The sequence below is a fragment of the Condylura cristata genome, unplaced genomic scaffold (assembly GCF_000260355.1).
Source record: "Condylura cristata isolate star-nosed mole 26May11 unplaced genomic scaffold, ConCri1.0 scaffold00006, whole genome shotgun sequence".
NCBI classification, from domain to species: Eukaryota; Metazoa; Chordata; class Mammalia; order Eulipotyphla; family Talpidae; genus Condylura; species Condylura cristata.
In genome coordinates, this window is record NW_004567107.1 from 41,025,086 (window position 1) to 41,034,957 (window position 9,872).

Below are 9,872 nucleotides of genomic sequence, written 5' to 3' on the forward strand. Positions count from 1 at the left end.
AGAAACTTTTTGTGGTCTTTTTATATATTCAACCTCTGAAGTGAAGAACTCTCTTTGCTTCTGGATCTCCTTTCTGAGGTCTTGCCTCTGCCTCTCTGCCTCTGGGTGAACCGCCAGTATCTCATTTAACACATCTACTATTATTTTGAAGTCATTGTCAGATTGTTATACCGGGCCTTCTGTCCTTATTTTGCTTTTCCACCTTGCGCTGAGATGTTCTTTACTGCCCAGGCATGTGTATCACTTTATTTATAGCTACTTTATGGGTGTGTCTGTGGTTGGGATTTACCTTTGTCCTCTTCTTAGTTTCCATCAGCATTGGGTAGAGGTAGGAGGGATGCCTGGGGCTTCAACACTCAATCTCTGTTTGAGGAGTGATGATGGTCAACTCTACTGCTTTTGTTTGCAGTAGCTGTATTCTGTGCTGTGGTTGTCTTCCCATCCCACCTCCCTGTTCCTTTCTTCCAAGGGCGTGATCTATGAAGGGCAATGTCGAGACTGCATGTGCACACTCTGGAAATAGCTGCCCTTGGCTCAGAGGTGGTGCTGTGTGTGTAGTGGGCATCCATGTGCCCACTAAACACAGTGGCATCCACAATGGCTGTTGCTGCTCTGACCTTGTCTCAGCTGGGAAGCATATGTGCTCTTGGCAGATTTGTGAGTTTGTGCTAAAGTCCTTCCTGCTGTTAGACTTTTTGTGGAGTCTGGCCTGGCTTAGTCTGGCTTTTCTTTGATTGCTTTCTGGAGGTGGAAGAGGAGAGGGAAGGGAGATTTCAGTGGCCAAGGTGGCCTGTTTGGGAGTGGAGGGGGCCGCAATTTCCTGAGTCAGTCTGCTGAGTCAACCCCCAATGCCTGGGGTTGGGCCACAGCCCACTTTCCTGTTCATCCAGGGAATTTCACAATGTGGGGGTTCCCTCAGCATGGCTTGCCTCCTCTAGCTTTTCTCCTCTGTGCCAACCTTAGTTCATGACCTCCCTGGAGAAGTCCTGGAGCTGTATTCAGGCTGGAAGCACCTGAATTTTGCTAAGTGCTCATCTCAATTCTTTCTTCATAGTTATTTTCAAGGTAGAGGGGGTTTCCAGCCTGTTTATTCTGTAATGTGTGGGTGGAGTCTTAAAAGTTTTTAAATTTGAGCTAGTTCTAGTTCTTTATTCTTCTTTTAGGAGTTGAGTCTCCAAAAAAAATAATCTTTACCATGTATATCATGTAACATATTCCCAGTGAAAACATCATTTTCTGGCAATAAACATTTGTTAAACATTTATTAAAGTATTATTTAAAATGAAATGTTAAATTCATTATTTAAACATTTGTAATTGTTATTTAAGTTAAAAATCATCCAAAATCCTATTTCCTAGCGATAACAATTATTAATTCACATTTTGTTTTTCCTATCAAATTTGATAGACATATAGTTTTCATACTGGATTTCAACTGTTACATCATTTTTACCATATAGCATTTACTACTGTAAATGCAAATATTTTAATAGACATCAAAAAGCCAGCTGTACTTTTTAAAAAAAGTGTCACAAACACTAATATTTCCTATTTGCCTTAATAGAAGTCTATTGAAATTCTAGTTGTAAAATAGACTCATTCCGTCTTCTCGCTGCAAAGTTGCAGAATACTCAAGAGCCTAATGTGTGTCTAGTCTCTTTATCTATTATCTAGCTCACGCCTTAACAGATTTTATTGAGCAGCTAAGAAGTGCCAGCTTTCCTGTAGGTGCTGTTCTTCTAGCCTGATACTTCCAGTGAGAAAGGCTGTACTGCTTATTCAGCTGTAAACAGCTTAAAAAGATCTATGTCTGTTCCATGTGTGTATCTCATAGCTCCTAGCAAAGTGCCTTTGCCACAGTTGTAACTTAATATTGTAGCTATTTGCCAAATGAAGAAATGAAAAGTAAATTGCTTCAGAAGGTAAATCAGATTTGCCACAATGATTGCAGATTTATTTCTTTGAATGAGGGAAGCCCAGTCATAGTAAGAATACAAATCTCTCTAGAAGGAACAATATAAAATACCTCTAGCCATTAATAGGTTAGTGGGAATAAATTTTCCAGCCAACTGAGTTCTAAATTTGAATTTTAAGTTTAAAAAAGTGGAACACCTGCCTTGGATTGTCAAGTATTAAGACAGAGATGGGAGCAGTTTGGGGGTACCGAGCCATCAAAAAATGGTGCCTATGAGGGTCAAAGTGAAGGGCAGGGAAACTTAGGACAAACTTTGGTATTTTCACAATTACATATTACTTGAAATTCTTAGAAAAAGCACCTGAGCTAGAGAATATTAAAAATGTTTGCTAAGAGCCTCTGGCAGTAACTACGAAAGAGACAAATTATACTCCTTGTCCCGCTTGGGAGTTGGGAGACAGAGACAAAATGGGGTTCCCTTTGCTGGTATCCCACTGCAGAATAAGATCCTGCCCTGCAAACACATAAATTCCTGCTGATTTATTTTAAGACTTACAGCAAGTAACCTAGTGGGGAAATTCTCTTTTAAGCAATATTTAGTTGCTTGAATTTTTAGTTTTCTGAAAATCAGGATGTCAGCAAACCCAAAAACACAAGCAATGGAGGTAAGTGTCACAGCTGAAGCTAGCTGAAATGTGACAGCCTTGTAAATAAGCCCTGCAATTGCTTCTCATTGAGATCCTATTTATTAATCATTGATGTAAACCTTAATGGAAAGCAGATGCAGAATCAATTTGCAAGAACTGGCATTCATTAAAAAATCTATCAAGGTACTTTTACTATAGTGACAAAAACAAACAATTAAAGACCCTAAATCTCTTTAAAATTTGGAGCTGCATTGGCATGATTACTGAGAGTATAAAAAGACTAGGTGGAACAAATTTCATATAGAATCTGGTAAATTCCTGTAGAGCTGATTGACTTGCCAACTCAAAATAACCGGGGCTGGTGTCTTTTGTTTTATTTTCCTTTGGATGCTTTTATCCTCTTTAATCAAGTACTTCATTTCAGTGTCTGGCTCAGGATAGTGTATAAAATAATGGATAGCAAAGAAGAACTAGAATGTTCTAAAAGCACACATGCATGTACATTGACACATACATTGCCAGATGAGCACAAGCAAATATTTAATTTTGCACTTATTAAAATGTCAGTATAGTTTTAAGTAGCGCAACTAGAGAAATAAGCTTTTAATATTTAAATTTTAATTGTGTCATGTTATTGATGGCACCTTGGCTTAGGGGCACAGGTTCACACCTCTGCAGTTGCATGGCACCACACCATGCCTACTGCCCAAGCCCAGTATTCCGCTACCGTAGGCCAGTGGGGCCCCCCTTCCCTTTGCTCCTCATTTTCTCCTCCCATTTGGGAAACAAACCTTATTTTGAACATAAGTAAAAGTTTGCTTTAAATATATTTTGGAGGTGGGGATACCATATTTCTAATCAATGAAGAGACATTTTGTAGTCCCGAGTATTTTCCTACACACCTACCATGCCATGAATTCATGGAGAATGAGTTCCAGCAGCTCAGGCTACTTTCCATTGATTCTAGCAAAGTGTGTTTCTTGGGGGAGCAGGGTGGGCTTCAGTTGAACTCAAAGCCCATTCTTTTTGGTTCCCTTTTTTCCTGATCACTTTCTTGCATATGTTTCATGAAACTCTCAGTTCTTAGAGAGCTTAATATAATCAATACAAACATGAATTCTCTTGGTGAGGACAATACCCTTGTTGGTTTTTTAAAAATGCCAACTGCCTGCTGAGTAAACTCTTCCTGTCTTGCTGTGGTAACATTTCTGGGTGTTCTTTTTGAACAGGGCCCATCCTCCTAATGTCTACATTATCACCTTTACTGTAGGTTTGCATGTGGCCAAAGGAATCACTCCATGTTTTCTAGAAGTTCTAGAGACACAGATGGGTGCCTCTTCTCTTTCCCTTTGTGCTCATCATTTTGGTGATTTACTGGAAGATGGCAGGTCTTCTTGAAAGGCAAGAAAGCAACTTTTTATATTTCAAATTTAACTTCTTCATTTACCCCAGTTCAATATTATGTCTAGTGATACCCACTGGCTTAGACTAAAGCTTAAATTTGTATTCCTATTAGGCCACCGCCTTTCCTCTAAATCCCCACAACACCTGTTGCATAATTCTCCTTTAGAATCTAGTAGTGACCTGTCCAGCTATCAGCCATCTTTACTAAATTTGTACTCCCCAAGAGTATGACCCTATCTACAGCATCCTGGTATTCTAGGATGTAGCCCAGCACAGCAGAGGCTCATCGTGATTACTTGTTAAGCTGAGCAGAATTGCATGTATTAAAGCTGTTACTGTATAGCTGTGTCTAAAAGCCACTCAAGTGGAAGGGAAGCTGGGATGACTCTCTGAACACTGGGAAAATTTCTATTTGACAGGCAACTTGTTGGCATGACTACACACTATGCCAAGATGAAGGAGTATTGGATATAGGTGGATGCAGGACTCATAAGTTCCACTGTTTGTTTCTTCTTTTGTATCTTGCCCTTTCATCTTATACCTTTCCCATCTGAACACACATGCACTCATAGGTACCCATCACAGTAAAATGGTCACCTACCTCTAGGGAGGCCCTCACCTGGAGTTTGGGAAGAATTGGTAGTCTTATTGGCTTGTGTGAAGAGCTGGCTTGTATTAGGGGAAGCCGATGTAAATGCCTTTAAGAGTTAAGCATTAGATGTAACTATACAATGACCATTCAGATGAGGTTAAAAAAAAAATCAGATTGCCCATTGATACTAAAGTGTATAATGAAATATTATGGGAAATGGTGGAATTTGCAGGAGAGTGGTCATTCTTACTTGGAAATCAAGGCAATTCTTTTGGGGATAGTCTTTACATTGTGTCTTGACAGATGAATACAGAGCTGACTCTTAGGGAGATGGGAGGCAGAGCAATAAACTTAAACACAGGCACTGAAATATGAAAGTGCCTTAGAAGAATGTGTGGGGATTATTAGTTCTACAGTACTTGAGTTCTTGAGGATAAAAAGATGTGAAGAGCTGACCGATTCTAGATTGTGGATGTTTTAGAGGTCAGGCGAAGGATTGAACTCTATGCTGTAATAAGAAAAACACGCATTTTGAATGTGTCACAGACTGATTTATTGTGATTATTAATTGAGGTTCCCATTTATAACTACCAACCTTGCCCCCATTTATGACTACCAACTCCACCCCACTCTTCTTTCAGAGGGTAGCCTGAGCTTTTCCCTCCCCTTGCCCTGGGATGCTGGCAGGGTCCAGAAGAGAAACTGGTAAAAACAAAAACAAAAAAAATACATACATATATATATATATATAATTCATGACTTGTCTTAGAGGAGATTTCACGCAGAACTCTGGGTAGGATGGGGATTGAGACAAGACTAGGAAAGGGGAATGAGAAGAAAAATAAAGAGGGAATAGGTTGGCAGCCACCAGAGAGTAGGACACACAAACGTGTTGATAGGGGTAGCGGGAATTCAGAGGCTGCCCCAGAGAAGCCAACACTCTGCTCCCTCCTGGGCAGCACCAGTGGGATTACGTGAGGAGACCCACTGGGAGTCACAGTGGGCAGGACAGCTGGAGAGGTGCCCTTGCTGCAGGGACCTGCAGATCTGAAATGAGCATAATCGTAGTGTCCATATGGAGTAAATATTAGAAAGCCACTTTCCATTCTTTAGGCATGATAGAAGCTCGAGGGAGAAAGTATATCCTTTGCATACGGTGATTGAATTTCCTGCCAGCTGGAAGAATAGAGGCTTAGTGTTAGATTTAATTGGATTTTTAAAAATGTGATATTTCTTGAGCACCCATGTCTGGAATAAAATATATGTGCACATCACAAAACGGTTTACAAAGGAAAATAGCAGGAGCAGACATACTATGGAAGAATGTTTGAGAAAACTTCTCTGACATCTATGAACTTCATTGTACGGAAGAATTGGATCTTTCCAGAAACTTGTAAAAAGGAACAGGTGAACAGAGAAGGTCCACAAAGGAAACAGGACATTAGTCTTCTAGAAAAATCAATCATTCCTAGACAGAGTGAACTTATTATAAAATCCGTGCCCAAAGAATGAGAGCAAATACAGAGGCCATCACAGGTGTACCCTCAGCAGCTCAGGGAATCCGGCCGTAAAGATATATATATATAAGATTTATATATATGAAGATAAGATATATATTAAGATTTAATTTATTTATGCCAGAGGTGCAGGAGCAGTGAGAGGACTCACCAGAGACAGAGTGGGGAGCAGAACAGGCAGATAGATGAAGTACACTGCTGAGGGGAACAGCGGGTGGGTCAGGAGAGGTCTGGCCCGCCAAGTGGATCACCTCTAGGGCTAGCTGCTGAGGCTAGCATGCAGTGCTGCATCCTAACCCTTTACACTACCAGGGAGGGCTCAAAATGTATTTTAAATGTTGGTCAAAGAGTATAGATTTTAGTTGTAGTTAAATGAGTTAATGGGAATCTAATGGATACCATGCTGACTAAAGCAAATAATATTATATATTTGAAAGTTGCTCAGAGTGTAGACCTTAAATGTTCTTATCAAAAATCCACTCGGAAATGACTGTGAGGTGATGGGTGCTTTAACTGACTTGATTCTGATAATCATATCTGTATTAGATCATCACATTGTATGCAATATATACAGTTTTTGTCAATAATATCTCAGTAAAGTCAGAAAAAATTAAAATTACAGCTTTAAATGAAACTTTTATTCTTAAATATAAATATATAGATAATACATAATTTGAAGTTCTCTATGTGATCATGAGGTTAAAGATCTCAAATCTCAGATTAATTTATTAAAGCATTTATTCATGAACATGGACTGAGTACCACTATATTCCCAGAAACTCCAAGAACCCCTTGGGAGAAGTCCAGTGAGGGGAATAAATGTATAAATAACAAATTCATCCTGTATGATGTTAGGCTCTGTACACCACACCTGAACATCTCTTGAGCCTGTCTCCTCCCCCCACAGTGACCTCATTTCTGAGAACTCCCCCTACTCTCCCCAGGGCAGATGTGCTTCACAGTGTTACCTACCACTCTAGTTAATTGTATCTAGTGTGCTCCCTGGACTAAAGTGGGGCCAAGTCCGTTTTAAGGGAATTTAGAAATTGGGATTGGACTGAATTTCTCTCTCAGGTCAAAGACCATAAATTACACATTTCTGTGATTTTGCAAAAACTTTCTAAATTATTCACATAAAGTTGTTCAGAATAACTTATCTTTTTAATATCTGCATCACCGACAGTGGTAGTTTCATTCCTAATATTGGTTATTTGTGCCTTAGAACTTTTCTTTGTTGGTTTAGCCAGAAGTTTGTCATTTACATTAGCTCTACAGTAAACCAGTATTGGACTTTGTTGATCCTCTAGAATTTATGCTTATTTCTATTTCATTACTGTTTTTCTTTGATTTTGTTTCTTCTTCTTTCTTTAGTCTCACATGGTGCTAGCATATTGAGATGGATGTTTTACTCAGTAATTTAACATACCTTCTTCTCTAACACAAGCATTCCAGGCTGTACATTCCTGAGTGCTGTTGAAATTGCATCCCGTAAGGTTTAAAACTATTGTTACAGGTAAGCTGAAAATGTTTCTAATTTCAACTATGATTTCTATTTTGACACCCAGGCTATTGAGAAGGATGTTTTTAAAATTCCAAATACACAGGAAAATTTCCAGGATCTCTTTGTTACTAACTTCTAGCTTTACTGTACTGTGGTCAGAGAAAACGATTTTAAGCCTTTGAAATTCATAGAATTGTCTAGGATATGGCCAATTTTTGTGAATATTACATAATTTGTTTTGCTTGAAATAGATATGTGTTCTGCAATTCGTGTGTGTGTGTGTGTGTGTGTGTGTGTGCGCGCGCGTGCGTAGAGAAGAACTGCGATAGGCCAGAAGTGCAGGGGGTGAGAGGATTCACCAGAGACAGGGTGGGGAGCAGAACAGACAGATGTACTGAAATTGCTGAGGGGAGAGTGGGTGAGAGCGGAAAGGTCTGCTGTGCCATGTGGGTCAGTTCCTGGCCAGGGATTAAACTCAGGCCAGTGTGGTGATAGCACTGAGACTTAACCCCCAGGTCACCAGTGAGGCTCTGTTCTGCAATTCTTGAGCATAGTACTCTAAGTATTCAGTAAGTCAAATTTGTTAAAACTTGTTCCAAATTGTATGATTTGAGCTTTGCTTCCTTCCCCTCCACTCTCTCTGTGTCCCGTTAGCTCCCTAAAAAGGGGTGTTCCAGTATCCACCTTCCAGTATCATTACAGATTTGTTTATTGGAGTTCTTTTACTTTTTACTTTATGCATTTGAGCTCATTATAGGCATATACATTTTAAAAGGTTACCGCTCCTTGCTAAATTGAACTTTTATTACAAAATAATTGCGTAATTCTTTTAGCCTTGAAGTTTATTTTGTCTGATATACATATACTTTTCTTATTTCTATTAGCATGCCTTTTCTATTCTTCAACTTTCTAATTTTTTAATTTTCTTTTGATGTATCACTTAGTATTGTGTTTGGAATTTCTTTCATAATCCAGTATGGTAAGTTATCTATAAACTAGAGCACTTGGTTCATTTATAATTATTCATACATTTGGATTTATTTTCTCATATTTCAATCACATCTCTTTTCTTTTTGTCTCCACTCCTGTTTTCTTTCACATTAAGCATTTTTTCTTATTCCCTGTTGTGCCTGTACTACTTTGAAGGTTATACATTGTGTCTATTCATTTAGTGGTTACCCTAACAATTACACCATGAATGTTGAAAAATCAAATTTGCTTTTAATCAATGTCTTTACCAATCTCCCTTATAATTCAAGTTCTTAGACTTAAGCTATGAACAAGCGCCAGGCTCCAACTATTTATTGTAAATATCTGTTTAAATTTTTCATGTATTACTACTTCTTTTTACTCACTTCTTTAGCCTTAGAACTTTTCATTTTAAACTGCTTTCCAAACTGATGAAAATCCTCCAAAATATCCTTTAGTAAACTTCTCAATTCTTTCTTTAAAATGTTGCATTTCTCTTCACTATTGAAAGATGTTTTGAGCTGGTATGTGTTGTACATTATTAGTTCTGAATATCTTAAAGATAACACTCTAGTATATTTAAATTTTTATTTTTACTGTTAAAATTAGGCTGTCACTTCTCAAGGCTAATACATATTTTCTCTCTAGCTCTTTCTAAAGTTTATTTTTATATATCACACTTGAGATTTATTGGGATTCCTGGAACAGAGAAGGGCATCTGTGGAGAGAAAACTATATCAATCTTGGAAAGTATCCTGTCCTACCTTTAAATATTGACATTACTGTATTCTTTTTCCTTTCCTCCATAAAATCTAGCTAGCAATATATATTTTCCATCTTAGTAATTTCAATTTTTTTTAAAGATTTATTTATTTATGCTTAGAGAACTGAGGTACAGGCAAGAGGTGTGGTGGGTGAGAGGCTTCACCAGAGACAGGGGGAGCAGAACAGGCAGATTGACGAAGTACACTGCTGAGGGGAGCCACAGGCTGGTCAAGAGAGGTCTGCCTAGCCATGTGGGTCAGCTCTCAGGTGGGGGATAGAACTTGTGCTGTGGTGGCTTCTGAGAGCCTCATACTGAGGTGTTTTAACCCATTGTGCCACCAGGGAGAGCCCTAACTTCAAATTTTTTTATCTCACTTTCAATTTTCCACTTTATATTCTCTCTATCGAATTGTGGATACATGAAGGCTTCTTTTACTGTCATTCTATTCAGCAAAAAATTAAGTTTTTTTTTTTTTAAATTTATTTATTTGTACATACAGAACTGGGGTACAGGCCAGAGACTCAGGGGCAGTGAGAGACTTCACCAGAGACAGAGTGGGGAG